We start from the raw sequence: 25040 nt of genomic DNA, 5'->3' as shown, positions 1-25040 counted from the left end.
GCACTGCATACAGAGACTCTGGCTTGTTGCAGTTTCCAATTCAGTTTTGTCTGCATGCTTCTAGTTCTGCTTTATGGTCTCTTTATTCTTTGTTAGGTGAGGGTCAGCACATGTGATTCAGATGAGGTTTTCTGCTGGCATGTAGTTTCTGTGTAGGGCTCTATAGCAGCCTGGCTTGGTCCGTTTTCCTAATAGTAGAGCAGCAAACATCCATTAATGATCTGTCTCTGCCATGGGGCATCAAGACTGGGTAGTGAGGAGGCATCTGATACAAATTCTGAAACCTTTTAAGGATGCCACAGAGGATATGAGTCCCAGAAGTGCCACCATGAATTTGGGCCATCCTTGTAGTAAGTATTCTGGAGGAAAATTTTGAGAGGAAAGGAAACAAAGGTATTGCAGTTTCTAGACTCCTTGCAACAGCAGATGCAAGACAGGCTGAAACCTCTCACACAAAATAATACATATATGCTTTCTACACTTTGTGATCCACAGGTGAGCAGGAGGCTCACCCTCCAGTCCCAACATCTCATATTCATGAAGGAGATGCTGGTAGCTAAGGTGTCTGTACCAGATGTAGAAGCACAGTGGGGATGTGGTCCAGGAAACAGTGGCAATCTCAGAGAGTGGTGAAAGCAGGAGTAGCACCCTGTCAGCCAGCAATTCCGCCCCCTCCCCCCACCTCAATACACCAAAGCCACGTTGCTTGCAAAGAACCATTTCTTCTGAAATAGACCATAGCTAAAGCAGTTGGCAAGAAGGACCCTCACCCAACCCCAGCAAACAAGACCCTAGCACAAATTTCTGTGACTCACTATCTCACAAAGCCCTTCAAGGAAATGGACACAGATGCACTGGCATATGCGGCACAAATGTTTGCACTCTGGCCAGACCTAGCCAAGGTGACTAAGCACTAAATTTCTTGACCACTAATCAGCATACCCAATGAAAGAGTCTTCACAATAACAGGGGATATCATGAGCCCTCATTACCCAAGGCTAGCGCTAGAGTTGAAGGAAAAGCAGGCCATTTTGAAAATCAATCTACTTGTACTTGGGTTTCAGAATTTCCAAGCAAGTGGAAAAATAACTGAAAGCACCTGGAAGGCCTTGCTGCCACATGCCTACCTGCCACATCTCAAAAAAGATATAGTTGCACTGGAGAAAATGCAGAGAAGGGTGACCAAAATGATAAGGGGCATGGAACAGCTCCCCTATGAGGAAAGGCTAAAGAAGTTAGGGCTGTTCAGTTTGGAGAAGAGACAACCATATCCATTCTATAACACCATAGATGTATTGTGCTACTGCTCTGCCTACCTGCCATGCCCCTTATATACCACTTTTGGAGTCTTGCTGTCACATGCCTACCTTCCATACCCCTTATATACCATCTTAGTAATCTTGCTGCTACCAGTCTGCCTACCAACCTGCCATGCCCATAATAAACCACCTTAGGTGTCTTGCTGGTACTACTTTTGCCTATCTGCCATACCCTTAATGTACCACCTTAGTGGCCTTCTTGCTTCATGCCTACCTTGCATGCCTCTTATATACCACCATAGTGCTACTGCTCTGCCTACCTGCCATGTCCCTTATGTAGTTACACGGTTAGGTTCCATATTAGGAGTTACCACCCAGGAAAAAGATCTAGGCATCATTGTTGATATTATATTGAAATTGTTGGCTCAGTGTGCTGTGGCAGTTAAAAAAGCAAACAGAATATTAGGAATTATTTGGAAGGGAATGGTTAATAAAACGGAAAATGTCATAATGCCTCTGTATTGCTCCATGGTGAGACCGTACCTTGAATACTGTGTGCAATTCTGGTTGCCGCATCTCAAAAAAGATGTAGTTGCACTGGAGAAAGTACAGAGAAGGGCGACCAAAATGATAAAGGGCATGGAAAGGCTCCCCTATAAGGAAAGGCAAAAGAGGTTAGGGCTGTTCGGCTTGGAGAAGAGATGACAGCGAGGGGGGCGGATATGAAAGAGGTCTAAAAAATCATGAAAGGACTTGAATGGGTAAATGTGAATCAGTTAGTTACTCTTTCGGATAAAAGAAGGACTAGGGGGCACTTCATGAAATTAGCAAGTAGTGCATTTAAAACAAATCAGAGAACATTTTTTTTTCACTCAGCACACAAGCTTTAGAATTTATTGCCAGAGGATGCTGTTGAGGCAGTTAGTGTAGCTGGGTTTAAAAAAGGTTTGGATAAATTCCTGGAGGAGAAGTCTATACTCTACTATTAATCAAAAGGTAATAGCTACTGCTTGTTGCCAGCATTAGTAGCATGGAATCTATTTAATGTTTGGGTACTTGCTAGGTACTTGCGACTTGGATTGGCCACTGCTTGGAAACAGGATACTGGGCTTGATGGACCCATGGTGTGATCCAGCATAGCATATTTTATGATCTTATGACCCCTAAATTGTTACATATGGGCATGGCAGGTAAGAAGAGCAGTAGCAGTATGACCCATAAGCTGGTATATAAGAGACATGGCAGGTAGGCAGATCTGTAGCAGCAAGACCCATAGGCAGTATATAAGGGGCATGGCAGGTAGGCAGAGTAGCAGCAGCGAGACCCATAAACCATTATTCATCACGAAGATCTGCAGCCACTAAAGAAGAGGCACAAGAGTCTTTTCCTTATGTTCTGAATGTATTAAAAGTTTTAGAGAGAGAGAGAGCTAATGTAACACCAGAAAAATCAACAAAGGGAAGAGATTGTGTTCAGCAACAAAATATGGGAAAAGCTTACTTAATAAAACAAAGTACATAAATTACCAGGAAAGTCACACTGAGGAGAAATCATTGTCATGTTCTGATTGAGACTAAAGTTTCAATCAGAAAACAAATTTCATAAGAAACCCAAATTCCACCCAGCAGCAAAATCAATTTCAGCTAGGGAATGTAATGAAAGCTTATGTCACAAAAGTGATACTGATGACATATCATTCTCTTCTACTAAATGTGACACATGGCAAGTGCTTCAACAGGAAGACCAACATCTCCCATGCCTCTGCCTTCCTGCTATATCCCTTACTCTAGAGATCTTTCTTTCACTCAGCAATGCTGCCATATCCATAGTTTACATTTTCAGAGTCTTGCTGTCACTCTACCCTGCTGTCATACCCAGATTCTATACATTGGAGTGTACTTGCCACTATGGATAGCTGCTTCGCATCTCTTATTGTTTCTTGGTGTGTTGATGCCACTCTCTGTGCTGCTTTGTCCCTTTATCTGTGCTTCAGGGTTTTTCCTGCTACCTTTTCTACATTTGAAGGAACTAAAAAATGAAATTTCTGATCTATTAGTTAAAATATGTAACCTATCATTAAAATCGTCCATTGTACCTGAAGACTGGAGGGTGGCCAATATAACCCCAATATTTAAAAAGGGCTCCAGGGGTGATCCGAGAAAACTATAGACCAATGAGCCTGACTTTAGTGCTGGGAAAAATAGTGGAAACTATTCTAAAGATCAAAATTGAAGAGCATATAGAAAGACATGGTTTAATGGAACACAGTCAACATGAATTTACCCAAGGGAAGTCTTGCCTAACAAATCTGCTTCATTTTTTTGAAGGGGTTAATAAACATGTGGATAAAGGTGAACCGGTAGATGTAGTGTATTTGGATTTTCAGAAGGCATTTGACAAAGTCCCTCATGAGAGGTTTCTAAGAAAACTAAAAAGTCATGGGATAGGAGGCGATGTCCCTTCGTGGATTACAGACTGGTTAAAAGACAGGAAACAGAGAGTAGGATTAAATGGTCAATTTTCTCAGTGGAAAAGGGTAAACAGTGGAGTGCCTCAGGGATCTGTACTTGGACCGGTGCTTTTCAATATATATATAAATGATCTGGAAAGGAATACAACGAGTGAGGCTAGCAAGTTTGCGGATGATACAAAATTATTCAGAGTAGTTAAATCACAAGCGGACTGTGATAATTTACAGGAGGACCTTGCAAGACTGGAAGATTGGGCATCCAAATGGCAGATGAAAATTAATGTGGACAAGTGCAAGGTGTTGCATATAAGGAAAAATAACTCTTGCTATAATTACACAATGTTAGGTTCCATATTAGGAGCTACCACCCAGGAAAAAGATCTAGGCATCATAGTGGATAATGCTTTAAAATCGTCAGCTCAGTGTGCTGCAGCAGTCAAAAAAGCAAACAGAATGTTAGGAATTATTAGGAAGGGCATGGTTAATAAAACAGAAAATGTTATAATGCTTCTGTATTGCTCCATGGTGAGACAGCACCTTGAATACTGTGTACAATTCTGGTCACGCATCTCAAAAAATATATAGTTGTAATGAAGAAGGTACAGAGAAGGGCAACCAAAATAATAAAGGGGATGGAACAGCTCCCCTATGAAGAAAGGCTGAAGAGGTTAGGACTGTTCAGCTTGGAGAAGAAATAGCTGAGGGGGGATATGATAGAGGTCTTTAAAATCATGAGAGGTCTTGAACAAGTAGATGTGAATCGGTTATTTACACTTTCGAATAATAGAAGGACTAGGGGGCATTCCATGAAGTTAGCAAGTAGCACATTTAAGACTAATTGGAGAAAATTCTTTTTCATTCAATGCACAATTAAGCTCTGGAATTTGTTGGCAGAGGATGTGGTTAGTGCAGTTAGTGTAGCTGGGTTCAAAAAAAGTTTGGATAAGTTCATGGAGGAGAAGTACATTAACGGCTATTAATCAAGTTTACTTAGGAATAGCCACTGCTATTAATTGCCTCAGTAGCATGGGATCTTCTTAGTGTTTGGGTACTTGCCAGGTTCTTATAGCCTGGCTCGGCCTCTGTCGGAAACAGGATGCTGGGCTTGATGGACCCTTGATCTGACCCAGCATGGCAATTTCTTATATTCTTATGTTCCCCCTTCATGGTGCCGTTGGATGTTGATGCCACTCTTGATGCAATGTAGCCTCTCATGCTGCCTTTGATAATTCATGCCTTTCTTGTTAGTGCCATATTTTAAAGCCTTAGGATATTCTTCCTACTCTTGTTGCTTCTTTGCTCCTCTCATGGTGTCTTGAAGAACAACTGCCACTGCTGTTACCACTTTGTCTTTATGGTGCCTTCGACTTTTCATGCCAGTTTTTGTGCCATGTTTACATGGTATTAATTTGTTGGAATGCCTTTGCCCCTCTGATGATGTCTGTCCACGAGTTTCATTAGAAATATTAGAAAATCCCAGTTTGGGAGCCCAAAATTGACTTTAAAGGGGAATGAAAATGAATGAAACCAAAGAAACAACATTGGCTTTCTTTTCACTTGAAACTAATTAATCTAGGTGACCTATGAAATGAATAAATGAAACCAAATGAAAATGTGTACTCTGCATGTTCCTAGCAGAATCCTTTCACTATTTTGGTATGAAATGTTTAGCAATTAACATGTAAAATCAGGGCTTCCCAAACCTGTCCTGAGGACTCCATAGCCAGTCGGGTTTTCAGGATATGTACAATGAATATGCATGAAATAAATTTGAATATACTGTCTCTATGGTATGAAAATTTATTTCATACATATTCATTGCAGATATCCTGAAAACCTGACTGACTGTGGGGTCACCAGGACAGGTCTGGGAAGCCCTGTATAAAATGATAGGACTCGACTATCTCGACACAATTCAATGCAGAGCTTCCACTATTCAAGGGTCATTTTCACTTTGCACTTCGTTGTGCTGTCTTTTAGAGACCACCAGCGAATGACTTACAATTAGTCATGTCATTCTTCATGGCTAAGAGACTCATGATTGGCTCTCTTCAACAGCTGAAAATGCAATCTAATCTCTCCAAAGATAAGTTCGTGGAGTATTTGCAAGTCCAATATTATTGCTGTACCAGCAAACAAAAAAGTATTTCCTTTGGACACACTGACTAATTTGCTTGTCCTGCCTGCCTTGGCAAAAAAGCTTTTATTGCAATTATATAATTCCCTTAAAAATTTGAACTCTGAATATCCTTCTCGACTAGCATCTAAGTGGTAGATAGCGTCTAATGAAATTATTTTTGAAGATCTAATTAAAGATATAATAAAGAAATTAAAAGCGCCATTTTCAAAGTAATTTACAAATACAAAACCTGATTTTTTGTGTGTAAACGGCTATTCTAAAATTGACCTGGGCTCAGGTCCACATATAAACCAGTTTTGAGGACACTGAGGCAAGGCATTCCAGGGGTGGAGTTAGGGTGGAATCAATACTTACGTGCATAAAGGTGAATTGTGAAAATGTTGTTTGCTTGACCATATGCATGCATAAGTAGCCTCTACTCATATATTCCAAATGTTATATTCAATATTTTATAAAAGTCCAAAATATGTACGTATGTTCACTTTTGGGAACACATATATGCATATAAAAGCGGGACAGTCTAAGGGTGATCGTAGGCAGGGACAACAGTTCATAGATGTGTGTAAGATGCTATTTTAAAAGGCACTTACATGCAGACATTTTCCTATTGGAGTATTTTTACACTTTTTAATTATCTGGCATAAATGATATTAAATGTGTTTATTGTTTAATATTGCCTGGGAGGTCTGGTTGAACTAGGAGGGGCATTCAAGCTGAAGATCCAGGAGGGTCTTGATGAACTGCAGAAGGACTAGATGAACTGATGGACTAACTGGTGAAACTTCATGTTATAAAATACATCAATTTATATGTGTAAATCAGGACTTGTGCAGGTAAGTCCTACTTTACGCTCATGTGTAAAATATATGCACATACAAGTAAATTTTAAAAAGAGCACACCTGCTTCCATAAATGCGTGTAATGGGCACATGAGCAAAAATATGCTCAATCATGCTTGCAAGAACATGCATACCATTTAAAATATCCCTACTGTGTGTATGTGTTGGAGCCTTTACACACATACTCACAAGTGACCAGGTGGTGGGAGGGGGGGGGGGAGGCAAGGATGAGAGGGAGAAAGAGAGAGACTTTTAAAGAGACAATCTAACACTCTATATCTCCTACTGTAAGAGGTGAACTTTCAACTCAGGGTGGGTTTTGGGGGGGCAGCTTCACAAGGGTCAATAGACCCTTGCGCCCTAGGCAGACCAGTGTAACACCATTCCCCCTCCAGCCCACCCTGAGTTGGAAGTGCCCTCTTACAGTGGGAGATATATAGTGACAGATTGTCTCTTTAAGAGTCTTTTTCTCTATCTCTCTCCCCCAATGTTCAGGATCCCTCTGGCACACATTGCCATGGTCAGTCTTGCAAAATTTGGGGGTTATTTATTTATTTATTTATTTATTAACTTTTATTTACCGACATTCGTGAAACACATCATGCCGGTTTACATAGAACTCAATTGGGAGATACAGTATAACAATATAACAATATAACAGTATGACATTGAAACAATAGGATGTTACTAAAACGAGAAGCAACAAACAGAAAAACCAAAAGCAAAATACAACAAAATAAATAATGTTAAAGGAAAACGAGGAGTGTAGGTTTGAAAGGAGGGTAGGCAGGGGGGTAGGGCGAGGGGGGGGGAGGGTAAGGGGTAGAAGGTAGGAAGGGTTACACATGTAAGTCTTGGCCCCACCCCAGAATGCTTATGCCCCACCCCTTTTCTGCCTCATTCTTGATGCATGCATAGGTATGTATCCACGCACTTCCTGGCTTCTTAAAATTTGAGTTGCTTGGGCGTGGTCCACATACACATCTATGGGGCCATTTTTGCACAAGCAATGCTTTAAAAATCTACCTGATATATTTTTAAAATAGATGGGTAAAATATGCATGTTCAATGCAATGACATTTGTGGTTTCAATGAATCGCATGTATTCCTGCATAAGCCTACATATGTGTGTATGCTGCTGGGTAGAGATATGCTTATGTTCTAAAATGCATGTATATCATACAAGCATGTTATAAAATACTATAGTAAATCTGTGCATGGACACATATATATGCATATATGCCACTGTGTGCAGTTATTTGAAAGTTAACCTCATCCATTTTGTTTTTTAAGAAGTATGCACATAAGTGTACACACATAAGTTATGCCCTCCGAATAGAAGATGTAACTTTAAACATGTGAATGCATACGTATAATCAGCCAATTACCCAAGTATTTTCAAGGCAAACTTACACACATATGTTTTCTCTGAAAAACTTGGTAAAATCTGTGTCTACAATGTACATACTGACTTTACTGCTATGTGAGCTGTTTGAAAATTACTCTCCAAATGTCTCACTGAAAATGTTCACTTGAAATATAATTCAAAATTTTATACTGGGTTTACTTTCACACAGATTCTATATTTAGAATTAGACATGTGATTCGGCCGAACCTTTGTTATCGGCCCGCCGTGGGAAATTTAATTTTCCTGCGATTCGGGCCAATTTTTTTTGGCTGCCCTGAATTTCAGAGTTAGTGCGCACTAACCCCGAAAAATGAATTTTCCCAAAATTTCTGGAAAATCCACTTTGTTTTTTGGGGTGGCCGAACCAGGACAAATCCACATCCCTATTTTGAATAGACATTATAAACTCCAAAATGAGCTCTAAATATGTTATAGAAAGAGGTACCTACTTCCACTGCTTCTGGACTTACACAAAGATCTCATATTTTTGGAGTGAAAGATATCAATGAAATGAATAAGAGTAACTTCAAAATATCTATTACATTGGACATTCTAGAAAACTGATTCCCATAGCAAGTATGTTAATCTGTTCATTAAAAAATGTGAACTTAAAGCTAGTGCTCTCAGGCTTCTGCAACTCTGAAGCCAGAAGAGAAACTGCATAATTACAACAAACTGCATAATCCAGAAAATTGAAGCTCCTCTACCTCCTAATTCAGTAATTTAAAGAATACTATTGGATGCCTGCCTTTAGTTTCATCTCTGTCTCTGCTTCCTGTTCCAGCCTTCCCCTCACAAACAGCCTGTAGAGAATAGGAGGGGAGGGGGTGAGGCTAAGGCTAGAACACCCATAGAAAAGGAGAGAAGAGGCGTTCTACTCTCTAATCCAGTCCTTCCCCTTCTCTTCCCCCTACCCCTATCCTGAAAGGAACAGAAGGGAAATGTGAAGTTGGCATGAAAGCAGCCACAATGTTTGAACCCTCAATGATCTCTTTATACAAAGGTTCTTACACCTGCATATGTGGCCAACCATACACCAGCTACAAAGACCTGGATGTGTTTTTGGAGTCTGCCACTTCTGATGTCTCACAGCTGGCAGAGAGGGCATTCATTTTGATTCATGGATGTCTTGATGACGACACTATTGCTCACTAGAGATGTGCATTTGTTTTGCTGAATTAGACAACCTGAAAATTGCTAACCTGAAAATCGGGGGCCCATGAAAAAAAAAACCCCGCAGGAAAACCGAAGTTTCCTGTGGGGGCCCGAAAACAAAGCCCAAAACAAACTTAAAGGACAATGCACATCTCTATTGCTCACAAGTTTCAAACTTGTGCTAATTCAGCCTCTCTTGTTCTATCAGTTTCCGTGTGTCCAATATATGTGTGTGTACTTTTCTGTGTAATTAAAGTGACCAACCACTGATACTGAGGGCATTTTCAGCATATATAAGCTCACATATTCAGAAAGAGAAGAACTTTCTCATGAAAATATAAAAAGGATGATTGCACTGTATTTCAATTCAAAACAAAAGTGACATTTCACAGATAACGTTTGCAACTTATGTCTTCATAAATAGTTGATTTTTGTGCTTGGATTTAAATGTGAAAGGTTTTCAACAAAAAGACTTTGTTGTGAATATGAATCTTTATGAAAAATTATGCAAATTTTCCACAGAATTGACACAGAGATTTTTGAAAAATATACCACAGAATTTGCAAATTCTGCTACAGAATTTTGAAAAATCTACTACAGAAAACTGGGGGCTGTGCTTATATATCAGAAGAATATCATAGTTCACAGGCTAGGAAGTTTGGAACATGTTCATGCATTTTGGAGACCTCAGATACACCATAACTAGGGCAGCTGAGGTCACCCTGGGAACCCTCTCCATTTCTCTTACCAACATGAGCCCAACATAAACATAACATACACAAATAACCATAGAACTCCGGAATGGATGTAAAGGCTGCAGCCATTTATTAGATGTTCTACCAATGAGATCTAATCAGGTGCTGAGTCCAGTTAGCCTGCAAAGTAGGAGCCCACCACCTTGTGTCTTCATCTCTGCCTTGTGTCTTCATCCCCACGAGCCTTGTTGACGTTAACATCCCAGAACGGTCCTTCGTAAGCCGCCATTTGGCAAGCCTACCGGCATCTCCCCACTGTTCATTAATGTGTGGACCGTGGCATAAGCCACCATTCATTAGACATCCTCTCTGCTGTTTCCATCTAGCATTATGGACTCAAAACCTTCCGCAGACTCCCCCCCCCCAACAAAACATCCACCATGCATTGGCCCCTGTCCAATTGGGTGGCCCTAGCACTGAGTCACATCTTGATGAGGTAATCACACTCAGCTCCCGGCCCAACCAGGGGACAGTACATCATTGTAGCATCCAGACCGCCTGCTGTTTACCCCCGACCTTCCCCCATACTTCCACGCAGTTGCAGTCATACTGCTTCACCACTTGCCCAATTCCCAGTTGCCAGCTCTGTGAGTTCAAGCTCAGGAAGTCCCCCCTCCCCCCGGCCAGGTGCCTTGGGTGCCTGTTATCGGCAACACCCGCACATCCGCCTGGGGGGGGGGGCACCCCTTACTATGATGATGGAGAGACTTGCTGTACTAGCTTTAGCATCACATTGTTGGGCAGACTTTCAGAAAATTTGGCAGTTCTACATTTTTTCTCTGCCAGAGGATGCATAAAACTTTTGTCTGGATTTACCAAAAGGTAAATACTTTTAGGGGAGAGCTGCTTCTAAAGGCTAGCTTCCTTAGATTTTTGTTTCACATTTATGAGGTGGCAAGAAGTGAAATGAGGAACAGGAAAAGGAAGAAGATTATTAATCTTCATAGTTCATTGTGAGTATTCTAGTGACCATTTATGCTTAGTTTTAATCAGATTCTTATCCTCTTACTCAATATCATTTATTAATAATTTTTTTAATTGATTGTATGCATTTTAATACAAATTATTGTACATATAGAAGTCAATATTCAAAAGATGTCTGGATAACATTGTTACTTGGACAAATCTTTGGTTACCTCAGTTTCTCCCACTTTCCATTTAAATTTTATTCATATATCCCATTAACAACCCAAAATTTAGCTTGATAAAAAAAATAGAGGTGGAGCTGAGGTGTTCTGGTAGTGGGGATTCAATTTAGCTTGTTACACTCATATTCACTGGATAAAGTTATCAGGGTAAGTCTCGTTGTACTAGAAGGTTCTCTATCTGGATAACTTTATCCAGGTAACTTTGACTTCAGCAAAGTATATTCAGTGGGACATGTATCTGGTTACTACCCTTAACAGAAGGCATAGGGATTACTACCTTTAACCAATAAGCCTTGATGCTTTTGACGCAACTGCAACATTGCTCTCTGCTTTGACAGTGGAGGGGAAAAAGTGGAATTGGATTCGGATGACAATCAACATGGGCCCTGACTTTTATGGTATGGGTTAATAATATGAAGACATAAAGGAAAAAACACCCGACTGCTTCTATGATCAAGCCCAAAAGCAAACCATGTCAAGTAGTATTGTCTGAAATATCAAGACTCCTCACCCAGTAAAAATGTTGCTCGCATAATTTTTTGGGGGTTTGACAGTTGCTTGGTTTTGATTATAAATATTACTAACCTTATCATTAGATGGGGGAAACATAGAGGTAACCTGCATGGTGTGGCAGAAACTGCTAGAAGCGTCTTTCTGGGCAGACTGGATGGACCATTTGATCTTTTTCTGCCATCATTGCTATGTTACTATGCAACTTTCCCACTCCGAGGCCTTCTCATTATGGACCTCAAAATGTCATTAGGTTTAAAAGCTCAACCAAAAGAAAAATCAGTTCTTGATGAAATAAAAACAGCAAAGCAGATTTCCTTTCTTCTTTCCAAAGAGACTGTATTAACAGCAATAACATCTAATACTCTGGCCAGAAGATATGAAAGCCTTAATCTCCAGGGCCTGGGTTTTGAATTAGTTATTTTGTTTTCCACACAAACTTTTTCCAGAATTCAACCATTTTCTAATTGGTGCACTACAATTGAAGCCCACCATCTAAGGAATGATTATACTAATAATGTGAAACATCTTGGAAAATACATTGTTTTTCAAGCTTTTCATTCACGTATTTCTGTCTTTAATAAACAAGTTAGAATGCCAATCACCAGGAACATTCAACTTAAATTTAATCCAATGAGTGGTTAAAACAGTTATACAGCTGAACGAGTGTCAAGACAAGTGGAGGGCACTGCTTACGTATGCAGTATGCCTCTTGGAATGTATTGAGGCTACCTTTAGAATGCATCCAAAAGAACATAAATTACAGACTTTGTTCATTAAAAAAAAACATATGTTCAGTTTCTCAAAATGATGATTCACACTTTGCTTGGGATAAAATATAGTCTGTTAGATTTTTCAGAAAACAAATTTTTAAACAGGCGTGCAAGTGCACATTTGTTGGGCAACGTCTAGGGACGCGGCCATTTTATAACATACGGATGTATATAAGTGTTACAAAATAGCCTGACTGCATGCACATATGCGCATAATTTTAAGTGGACGTGCCACTTCTACTGCATAAGTGGGGGAATTTTAGAAGACATGCATGTCGATGCCATTACCAGTTTTCCCAGTTCGTTCCCAGTTTGCCCAGGTAAGGAATAGGATTTCCAAGCCTCCCTTCTCTCCTGATAGCCCCAACCTTGCCGATCTGTCTATCTTTGTTTTATAATTTACACATCCTCCATAGCAGAAGTAAAGTTACGCAGCAGGGGATCCTGGCACTTGCCTGTGTGCATAAGTATTTATGTGCTAATTTCAAATTATAATCCTGGAATGCCCATGCCCCACCCAGATCCCGCCCACATCCCACCCCTTTTTTGAACTTTTCATTTGTGTGCATAGCGGCAAGTATGCACATTTCCAGGTGGCTTTTAAAATCTGCTCGGCACGCACTGACCCGGCTTCTGCATGTTTTGGGATGCTTCGGGCTTTAAAAATTCACTTTTAAGTGTGTGACAGCTCTTATTGAACAAACTCATACATTTTGTTAAAAATCTTTCTGACAACTTGTGAGTCATTGTAGAACTTTCTCAATTCCATTAAAAAAATTATTGTTAATGTACTTTTCAACTTACAGATGAAAGAAAAGTACTTCATGTTATATTTAATAATGTAAGAATGCACTAGGGATGTGCAGCAGGTATGGATTTGCCCCATTCGGTATTCGTATTCATCTGGACCCAAATCCATTGCATCCGTTCTCGGGGGACCCCAATCCATTCATTAGTTACATATGTATTTGTTTCCCAAAAAAAACCCCATCCCAACCCTTTAAATTTAATTAACTACAACCCCCCACCCTCCTGGACCCCCCCCCCCTCCAAAAGTCCCTGGTGGTCCAGCGGGGGTCCTGGAGCGATCTCCTGCACTCGGGCTGTTGGCTGCCGGTATTCAAAATGGCGCCGATAGCCTTTGCCCTTACTATGTCACAGGGGCTACCGGTGCCATTGGTCGGCCCCTGTCACATGGTAGGAGCATATGACAGGGGCATGTGACATACTTTGCTACAAGAATTTCGGTATATAAAAATGCTAAATAAATAAATAGTAAGGGCAAAGGCTATCGGTGCCATTTTGAATACCGGCAGCTGACAGCCCAAGTGCAGGAGATCGCTCCAGGACCCCCGCTGGGGGGGGTCAGGAGGGTGGGGGTTTATTCGTTAGTGATACGTTGTATTCATGGGGGTTCACCATACGTTTCGTGACCTCCACAAATACAACAAATACAATGAATATGGCATATACGTTGCAGATTGCCAATACGTTGCAAATGAATACATACCCCTAGAATGCACTATAATTAACTCAATGAGTCACTTGCTGTTTATTTATTTATTTTTTATTTAAGTTTTTTTATATACCAACATTCAGGACGATAGTCCCATCATGCTGGTTCACAAGAAACAGGGGTGTAATAATAATAAAACTTTACAATTTGAACAATAGTGCAGAAAAAGCAGTTACATATAACAAGGAAATCAATAACTTGGAGTGAGAAGGAAAATGAAGATCAGATAATTATATATAAGTATAGATAGCATTGAATAAATAACATTTATTAACGTTATTACTAGCGAAGCGTGTTGATTGATGGGAGATTAAATAATGTTGGAGTTAGGAAATGCCTGCGTGAACAGCCACGTCTTGAGTTTTTTCTTGAATGTTGAGATGCTGGGTTCCATTCTAAGATCCGGGGGAATGGAGTTCCATAAAGTTGGACCGGCTGTGGAGAATGCCCGATCTCTAAGCGTGATGTGTCTGGTAGTTTTGGCTGGAGGTACTTGAAGTGAACCTTTGTAAGCATCTCTTGTCGGTCTTGTAGAGTGGAGTAATCGGAGGGGGATATGGAGATCGATTGGAGCTAATTGATGGATGTTTTTGAAAATGGTGAGAATGGCCTTGTAGATTATTCTGAAGTGTATGGGCAGCCAATGAAGGTCCATCAGGATAGGGGTTATGTGTTCTCTTCTCCTGGTGTTAGTGAGTATACGGGCGGAGGCATTTTGGACCATTTGCAATGGTTTGGTGTGTGATGCGGGGAGACCTAGCATGATGGTGTTACAATAGTCCAGCTTTGCGAAAATGATTGATTGTAGAATCGTTCTAAAGTCATGTGTGTGGAAGAGAGGTCGTATTCTTTTCAACACTTGGAGCTTATAAAAGCAGTCTCTGGTGGTTTTGTTAATGTTGGCTTTCAGTTTTAGGTGATTGTCAATTAGAACTCCTAGGTCTCTTACTTGTGTAGTATTTGGTACGGTAGGATGGGTGAGTGTGAGGGAGCTGTTTTCTGGTGTGATGAGTAGAAGTTCCGTTTTTGATGAATTTAGTATCAGGTTGAGACTTGTGAGAAGCTGTTTGATATTTTGGAGGCAGGTTTCCCAGTGAGACAGAGTTTTTGCGAGTGACTCTTCGATGGGGATCAAGACCTGGATATCGTCTGCATAGAGGAAGTGTTTGAGATTGAGGTCGGTGAGAAGTTTACATAAGGGTAACAGATAAATGTTGAACAAGGTAGGAGACAGGGATGAGCCCTGAGGGACTCCTACTGACGCGGGGTGAAGAGAGGATTCTTTATTATGAATCTTAACCTTATATCCTCTGTTGCTGAGGAAGGTTCTGAACCATGATAGGGCAGTGCCTGAGATACCTATGGCTGTTAGTTGGTTGATGAGAAGGGAGTGATTAACCGTATCAAATGCAGACGAAAGGTCGAGTAGTATCAGAAGGAAGGCTTGTCCTTTGTCTAAGCCTAGGATGATGTGGTCAGTCATAGAGATGAGGAGGGCTTCTGTGTATCTAACTAGATTATTTCTTCAGGGAGAGATCTGGTAGATCTCATCAAAGAGATGGGCAAATGCCTTGTGGTTTTGTTTTAGATTTAGAACAAAAAAATAAATCAGTTTTGATTTTATTTGTGATTTTGCACAAAATGTGATTGTTTTCATTTTGGTTTTGTAAAAAATCAAAAAGAATTGCAAAGAAATTGTCTATTACTTGCCTGAAATGCTTTTAAACTGGGCCTTTTACATCTTATTGGTTGTGCTAGTGAGCAGGAACATGGAAACAAATATTATTTATTCTTTATTCTGTTTTACAAAAATAAACATGCTCAAAAACTGAGAGAAGGAAAAATAAAGGATGTTTACAAGGCAACATATAAAGAAGAAACGTGGAATAATCGCACATATAACAAATCCAAAATAAACATTCTTAAATTGAACCACGAGAGAGAAAAAAAGAAGAAAAAAAAAACAGGAAACAAGACAAATATAATATCAATCAAAATGACTAGGATTAACCATATCTTATGGTACAGCTTTCCTAAGAGGAAAAATAACAAGAGACAGATGGCACTTTATAGACTAACCAATTTATTGAGGCATGATCTTTTGAGGACAAAATTCATTTTGTCAATGCCTAAGAGGTGTTATAGTCTGTAGAAAACCTTCTAAAATTTTACAGGATCAAAGAAAACATATTGGACTCCATTAAATTTCACTGAAAATTTACCAGGAAACTATAATGGAAACATAGCACCCAGATCAAGGACTCTTTGTCTATATTGAAGTTTTTCTTTTTTGTTGTATTTCCTTGGCAACATCAGGAAACCTCTTATCATTTAAACGAAAAACTGGTTTTAGAGTGCATTGTTTATTCGATTCCAATACATAACTAACCAATAAAGTAGCTCTCTCCTTAATTTCATCAAATGTCTGTTCTAAGAAACCTGTAAGATCTAAATTAGACATCTCTAGATCACAAAAGCTGACTGTCTCCCTTCCCAAACTGGCAAATAGTGTGCCTTAGCTACTCGAGGAACAGACTCTTTAGGTAATTTTAACAATTCAGTATAAAAGTCTTTTAGCATCTCAAGAGGTGATATTAGAGAACTTTGGGGGAAATTAAGGAAACAAAGAGGAAATGTTTGTCATGGATGTGAGCCCTTGGACTGTTTCGGGGTTGGCACAGTCTAGCAGGTGAACCTACTAGGCCCATGCTTTCAGCTGGTGGGCTCACTCCTATTAGGACTGGTTCTTTTGTCCAGTCCCTGTTCCCAGCAGATTGAGCCTTTGGGTTCCAGGGGCCGGCAGTACATAGGTAGAAGTCCTGTGTAGAGTGGTCAGATGAAGTCAAGTAGCAGGAAGAGATTAGGGCAGACAGCAAGAAAAGAAGTATTGAGATCCAGGCCAAGATTGAGGCAGGTGGCAAGCAAACAGTGTTGAGGTCAAAGCTGGAGTTAGGGCAGGGAGCAGTCCAATAGACTAGTCAGAGTCTGAGGCCAGTGTCAGAACCAGAAGTCAGGTAGAGACAGACAGACAAAACAAGACATGGGGGACCAAGACACAAACAGAACAGGGCTAGGCAACAACTAGGAAGGTCAGGAAGAGTACAGTAAGGAAGACATGGCAAAGGAACAGAAAGACAGGAAAATGAACAAGGAGGCTGGACAAAGGAGGCAAGACCAAACAAAAGGCACAAGGGAAATAGCAACATGAACTGTAACACAGGAGGACCTGTTGCTGAGGCAAAGAGAGGCTGGGGTTTACATACCCTGCCGCGTGACATTAATAGCCACCATCTGGGACCTTCATAGCCTAATGGGCAGTACTCATGCATACCTAGGAGCTGGTGCTAGTGGGTCAGAGGGAGGCAAATGCATCCTTGCCACGTCGAGGCTTGGTGGTGTGCCAGGTGAGTGAAGCCAGTTACAGGGCTGATCAAGGGTTTAAATATCCCCTTACCTAAGCCCCCTCCTCAAGGTCCTAGGTTTAGGCTTGCATGGAAACAAGTGGAGGAACTCTCTGGTGAGGTGGGATGCCTAGACATCTGATGCTGCTATCCACAAATTTTCTTCAGGCCCATAACCTTTCCAGGCAATGAGGTAATGGAGCTAATTCGAATACGCTTAGCATTGAGGATCTACTGAACCTCATACTTTTGTGTCCTCCTCTTTTCTCACCTCTCTTTGTCTAGGAGGAGCTATGGGGGCCAAAATGGAAGTATAGATTTGAGGAGAGATACATGCAACATGGTGTGGCAGCTTTAGTTGATATGCCATTGGTTCAATCTGTTGAGTGATGGGAAATGGGCCGATGAAGTGAGGTGCAAACTTGGTGGAGGGACTTTTTAATCATGAATTGTGGGTATTAAGCAATACTATGTCCCTGGGTCTGAGAGGTGCCAGCCGGAGTTTTGTCAGCATCCTTTTTGTTCTTTTCAGAAGTTGAGAGCTGGTGAGTCTTTTGCCACAATTTCCCGAGGTCCTGGGTCAGCTGTGGGACATGGTACTGTTACTGGTATAGGAATGGGAACCCAAGCATGCCAGCCATACAGGATCTGAAAGGGAGATGACCCCATTGAGTATGCAATGCAATTATTGTGGCAGAATTCTGCCCACAGGAGGAGAGCAGCCCAAAAATCCTGCTTTTCATTTACATAGGCCCTTAGGAGTCCCTTGAGGGTTTGATTCATTCTTTCTGCTGTTCATTACTTTGTGGGTAGTAAGAATTTAAGAAATTGCCATACTGGGTCAGACCAAGGGTCCATCAAGCCCAGCATCCTGTTTCCATCAGTGGCCAATCTAGGCTACAAGTACCTGGCAAGTACTCAAAAACTAAATAGATCCAGTGAAATTCCAAACCTTTTGCACAGGTTTCTCCAGAATTCAGTCATAAACTGCACTCCTTGATCAGAAAATATATGTTCTGGTAAGCTTTGAAGGCAAAAGATATGCAGAAAATAGAGACTAGGGGACCAGCGATTATGGTGAGAGAGAGGCTGCCACCAACCTGCCTGGCTCACCGGAGTACAGACTGATTTTCATCCAGCTAACAGCTGTGGGACTCCTCCAATGCTGACATCATCAGCCAGAGACCGCAACAGTAAAAGCCCGCGGTGCCGAGGTTAGAGTGGGACCGGTGATTGTGGTGAGAGAGAGGCTGCCACCAACCTGCCTGGCTCGCCAGAGTAGAGACTGATTTTCATCCAGCTAACAGCTGTGGGACTCCTCCGACACTGCCATCATCAGCCAGAGACCACAAGGGTAAAAGCCTGCGGATTTGCGGCGCACCGCTGCCGCGGCACCTGCCTAAGCTGCACACGCCAAAGGGGCGTGCACGGCTTAGATCAACTTCAATCGCCTACAGATCGCTTTTGATTTCTTGTTAACTTATGGGGCGTAAAAGAAAAGCTAAGTTTGTGACTTCATCTCCGGCTCCACAAAAAACCGGTCCGGTCCGGTCCGGTTTTTTGTGGAGCCGGAGATGCTCACGTAAGCAGAGGTAATATGCCACTAAAGGACAGTGAGGGAGACTCTTTGGATGCCTCCCTAAGTCTTGGCATGGGACCTATACCTTTACAGCCCCCAGGAGGAACATCAGGAAGTACTTCCGTCGATAGAGAAGCTGCAAACGTAAGTGGCTATGGAGTGTATTCTGAGTCACCAAAAATTGCAACACCTCCTTGCTTGGAGCTGGAACAGCAGAAAGCAGGTGAAGGAACTCTAACGATTAAATTAGATAGTCCACGGCTTACTACCATGGACGAATCTAAAGTAACCCTGGGTGATCTATGGAGGATGTTGATAAAGTTAGATTCAAATGTGACACAGATTAATTCATCCTTTACTACAATTGTAAATGGGAATAGGTCTCTTATACAAGAACAAGAGACAAGATTAAAAGATGTTGAGGTTCTAGTTGATAGTATTACATCAGAGTTACAAAATGTAAAAATGTTGGAAAATCATATTTCTGACAATATGGTTTTGCATGCTAATTTAGAGAACATAGAAAATTTCATTAGAGTAAAAAACTTAGGTTTCGTAAATTTCCCTATTACGAGATTAATGTCACCTTATGAAATGTTTTCTAAATATGTTAGGGAAAATTTAGTATGCGAAGAGATACCTTTGATATCAAAAATATATTACTTCCCAGCCCAAATAGGTAATGCACCTGGGGGAGAGGAGGAGAATACACCAGGTGTATCTACATTTTTTGAAGATTCATTAGATTTGATAAATAAAAGGGCAACATTGTTTGTCTCTTTTGTTTTAGAAAAGGATAAAGAGTTCATTCTTGACAAGTTCTTTAAAAATAAAGATATGTTATTCTGCGAGCAGAAGGTATATGTATTTCCTGATGTATCCAAGCCTACCCAGGCAAGGAGAAAGAAGTTTCTTTCCTTGAAAAATAAAATTATAGAAATAGGAGCAACCTTCTATTTGAAATATCCCAGTAAATGTTTTATTAATTTTCAAGGGAAAAAGTATGTGTTTACGGAACCTTCACACCTTGAATTATTTTTGAAGGATAAAAGTGAAGTTAATTCTAGTAAAACAGTATCAGTAGAAGAAAAGGTTGATAAATAATTCAAAATAGGCAACGCTCTCTCTTAGGTTAATATTGGTTGTGCTTTGTTAAGTATTTGTATTTAGTGAGAAGAAAAAAATATTTTATGTTTTGGAATAGAATATTATTCCTTATTTGTGTTTTAAGTTGTCTACTAAATTTCCTGATTATGTACAAAAATGTGAATATTGTCTTTACTAAGTGAAAATGCTTAATAAAGATTAAATTATAAAAAAAAAAAATAGAGACTAGCCAGTTCCAGAGCTGAAGGAAATATGGGGAGTGGCATAAATTGAGCCATTTTTGAGAACTGGTCTACCACGACCCAGATGGAGATACAGCCATTAGAAGGGGGAAGTTGATGATAAAGTCCATGGCCACATGGGTCCAGGATTTTTTGAGGGCTGGCAATGGCTGAAACAGCCCCCAAGGGTGAACATGGGAACAATTATTAATTGCACAATTGGGGCAGGACTCCATGTACTGGCACAAATTGTGCTTTACTTGAGGCCACCAATAGTAGTGAAGAAGCAGTTCCATTGTTTTGGCAACTCCAGGGTGACCTGCCAGGTGAGAATCATGGGTCCATTTAAGTATTTTCTCCCTCATGTGTTTGGGGACCACTGTCTTTCCCAGTGGGACAGGTACTGCAGCAGTGATCACAATTTTTGCTGGATCAAAGACATGGCAAGGAAGTTCAGTGGAGTCTTCTGTCTTGAAGGATCATGAAAGGGCCTCAGCCCACTGGTTCTTCTCTGCCTGTTGGTACCAGAGTTCAAAGTCAAAGTAGTTAAAAAATAGAGACCATCGGGGCTGGTGAGGATTTAATCACTGGGCTTGCTGAAGATACAGCAAGTTTTTGTGATCCATGAAGATAGTGACAGGGTACCTATCTCCCTCCAGGAGTTGGTGCCACATATCCAGGGCTAGCTTCACTGCTAGTTCTCTGTCCTCAATGATATAATTCGTTTCTGAGGGCATAAATTTCTTAGAAAAGAAGAAGCAATATACACTGCAATGCAAGTAGAGGAGCGTGGCTGGGGTTTATATTCCTAGCTGTGTGACATCATTGGGAGGCATCGCCACTGGGCTTTCCCGCCATGGGGCCTTCATAGCCCAGTGAGTTGGAGAGAGGCAGAAGGTGGCAGCATCATTGCCACGTTGAGACTCGGGATTATGCCAGGTGAATGCGGCCAGTGACAGGGCTGTCCCCACAGCCAGCCAAGCATAATAATCTTCTAGAATGATTTTCTACGTTTTCCAACTTAAAATGGATCACCTAATTGTTCTTAATAAAAATCAAGTTAAATTAAGAAAAATTCTTAATTGATGCTTCAGCTTGTCCCAATTTCCTTTCTTGTTTTCTTATACATTGAATATGAATATTTGAAGTGACTGACAATGAATCAACAGAGGACAACATTTTATCCATTTTGGATGTCAAATTTATCTCCAATCTTACAATGGCTGACCATAAACTCTTTAAAGATATTACAACCGGCTTTATAAGCACAGATTGACTCAAACCCTTTGAGATTCCCCATTGATCTTCTGCCTCCCAATCAGAAGTTGTAGGTCTCACAGAGTCCATGATTGGAGAAGTCCTGGGCTTAGAACAGTCTCAATAATGGGAGATATAGAAGTCCTAGTTTCTGGGCTCAATGAGACAGAAGTCTCTGCTAAGACAGCTGACAAATCACCTAGCTCAATGGCCCCATTGAACAAAGTTTAGATCTTCACATGGTAGGAGCACTGGCTGGCCGGTGTTGAAGAGTAGAGGTGGCCGGTGCCATCTTTAAAGATGGCGCCGGCCAGCCAGTGCTCCTACCATGTGACAGGGGCCGGCCAATGGCACGGATACCCTGTCACATGGTAAGGGCAAAGGTGCATTGGCGCCATTTTATTTTTAGAACAGCTGATGCCTGGGAACGGGAAATCTCTTCCCGAGGCCCCCCTGGATCTCTCCTCTCCCCAAGGCCCCCCTGGATCTCTCCCCGAGGCCCCTCTGGACCACCAGGTAATTTTAAAAGGTTTTGGGGGGGTCGATTTAAAGGGTCGGGTGGGTTTTTTTTTTTTAGCGGCGCGGGCCTCACTTAAAAAAAAAGGGTCGGAAGGGTGGAGGGTCGATTTAAAGGGTCGGGTGGGGTTTTTTTTTATCGGGCCATCGGCACCATTTTAATTAGTGGCAGCCAAAATGGCGCCGATGGCCCAAGAGTGGGAGATCACGCCGGGTCCCCCCCCACTGGACCACCAGGTAACAACATTTTGGGGGGGTTCAGGAGGGTGGGGGAGGGTAAGGAATTGGTTTTAAAGGGTCGGGGTGGGTTTAGGGTTGTTTAGGTGTGCCGGTTTTCCCGCCCTCCCCCAAATAATTCCCGTGCCCTCTTTAACGATACAATACAAATGCCCCTGATGATAAATCGGGGGCATTTGTATTGTATCGTGCACTCTAACGATTTTGGACGATTTTTAAAATTATCTGACGATAATTTTAATCGTTCAAAAACGATTCACATCCCTAATATACACTTATCTGTTAAGTAACTTCATGCTGATCCAAAGGTTCTGAGCTTCACATTGATTCATGTTTCATAAATTTCTCTTAACACTGTCTTAAACGCCCGACACCACAGCATTTCAGAGAATGCTCCTTCTTCAGGGGAAACAGGGAAACAGCGAAACTTCTTTCCTCACAATGTTCAACGTGAGCATTTATTTCTTCAGCTCAGCGACTTTTATTGTGATGACGTGCTATTCTACTCCATCACAGGTCTCCTCCAAGAACTTATCCAATCCTTTTTTAAACACACTAAGGGCCTCATTTGCAAAGCAGTTTACCGCGTGCGATAAATTCGCGTTCACAGCTGTCAACGCGATTTAGTATTCAGGGGGTGGAGCATATGCAAAGCAGGAACCAGTTTATCGTGTGCAGCGAAACAGCTGCAGTGTTAGAGCGGCTGCTATCGCGGCTAATAACTACAACCCTCAAATTTGCGATACAGGCCAGTAAAGGATTATTGAGAGAGAGAGAGAGAGAGAGAGAGAGAGAGAGAAGAGAGAGGAGAGAGAGAGAAGTAGAGAGATAGATGAGAGAGAGAGAGAGAGAGCGAGAGAGAGAGAGAGAGAGAGAGAGAGACAGACTTCCTATAGTGCCTATGCCCTAGACAGGTATTTTAACCCCTATGGGAGGGCCACCTACTAACTCGGGGTGGGGATTAGGTATGAGCGTCGGGGGTTGGGGGCCACTTTCACATTCCACATGAGACCTACGGAAAGAACAGTGGTCTCTAGTGAAGATTTGCTGGCCGTCGGAGTGAGGAAACTCACTCCAAGAAGAGATTTGGGCTACGTTCTCTCCACCTAGCTTGATGGACACTCTACCTGGGCAACAACAAGCTAGGTGGAGAGAACGTAGCCCAAATCTCTTCTTGGAATGAGTTTCCTCACTCCGACGGCCAGCAAATCTTCACCAGAGACCACTGTTCTTTCCGTAGGTCTCATGTGGAATGCGAAAGTGGCCCCCAACCCCCGACGCTCATACCTAATCCCCACCCCGAGTTAGTAGGTGGCCCTCCCATAGGGGTTAAAATACCTGTCTAGGGCATAGGCACTATAGGAAGGCTCTCTCTCGCTCTCTCTCTCTCAAGTATATCTTTTTTGAGATGCAGCGACCAGAATTGTACACAGTATTCAAGGTGCGGTCTCACCATGGAGTGATACAGAGGCATTATGACATTTTCCGTTTTATTCACCATTCCCTTTCTAATAATTGCCAACATTCTGTTTGCTTTTTTGACTGCCGAAGCACACTGAACCGACGATTTCAATGTGTTATCCACTATGATGCCTAGATCTCTTTCTTGGGTGGTAGCTCCTAATATGGAACCTAACATTGTGTAACTTTATCATGGGTTATTTTTCCCTATATGCATCATCTTGCACTTATGGTAGTATCTGCTGCACCATGCAGGTTACCTCCATGTTTCTCTTAAGGGTAGTAACTGCCATTCTGTGCAGTTATCCCCAAGTCTTATGATAAGGATAGTAATATTTACAATCAAAATCAAGCAACTGTGAAATCTATAAAAAATTACTGCTAGCAACAAAGTTACTGCGTGAGAAGCCCTCTTGAAAATTCAGACAATGCTGCTTGATGGGCTTTGTTTTTGGACTTGGCTGTAGAAGCAGTCCTTTGCTTTACTCCTAATGTCTGCATAACAGTACCCCAGACTGTAAAAGTAAGGGCCCACCGTTGGTTGTCTGAATTCACTTCCCCTTGTTCCCCTCTGCTGTCAAAGCAGAGACTGATGTTGCAATTGTGTCAAAAGCATCAAGGCTTATTGGTTAAAGGTAGTAATCCCCATACCCTTATGCTTACCAGTACCCCAGACCACAAAAGTCGGGGCCTTCATTGGTTGTTGCTGAATTCAATTCCCCTTTCCAGCCCTTGCCGTCAAAGCAAGAGCAATGCTGCAGTTGCATCAAAAGCATCAAGACTTATTGATTAAGGATAGTAATCCCCATGCCTTCAGCCCTGATGTAGGCAGGAGGTCTAGTAAGATCTGTGGTGATTTTTTTTACACTTTTGGGGGAGTTCATGTCAGGCCGCATGACCCTTTAATTCTAGCATGGGAGCATTGTGACCTGCATTAGAGTCCTGTTGTTCCCGTGCTAGAATAATGTTTTCAGAAAAGGTGTAGCTAAAATAATGTGGCTGAAAATTTTCTAAATCAGTTATGTTATTTTATTTGCATTCAATTTATTATGCATTAGCTGCTTTGCATGCATTATGCGTTTTTATGCTTGCAAAGCAGCTAATTGAACTAGGGGTGGGTTTTGCTTCAAAACCATTTTGTTTATCACGTGTTATAGCCCTATCACAGGTTGATAAATCTCCCCATAAATATGTGCACCTTGCAATTGTGTGCACACAGATTTATCCAGTCAGAGAGGAGATTTTTATCTGGTTAGATTTTCCTAACTACTACAATTAGCTGGGTAAA

The 25040-nt window shown here is 41.4% G+C and overlaps 1 protein-coding gene across 2 annotated transcripts in view; it reads right to left on the bottom strand.

The window, feature by feature from the left end:
* LOC115087934 (collagen alpha-1(XXI) chain-like) overlaps positions 1 to 25040 on the bottom strand; it is a 454903-nt gene that overhangs the window by 41709 nt on the left and 388154 nt on the right. The window lies entirely within an intron of this gene.

This window comes from Rhinatrema bivittatum, chromosome 3 (assembly GCF_901001135.1).
Source record: "Rhinatrema bivittatum chromosome 3, aRhiBiv1.1, whole genome shotgun sequence".
Classification (NCBI taxonomy): domain Eukaryota; kingdom Metazoa; phylum Chordata; class Amphibia; order Gymnophiona; family Rhinatrematidae; genus Rhinatrema; species Rhinatrema bivittatum.
The sequence above is the reverse complement of the archived record's forward strand: the minus strand, read 5'-3'. Positions and strand labels throughout refer to the sequence as shown.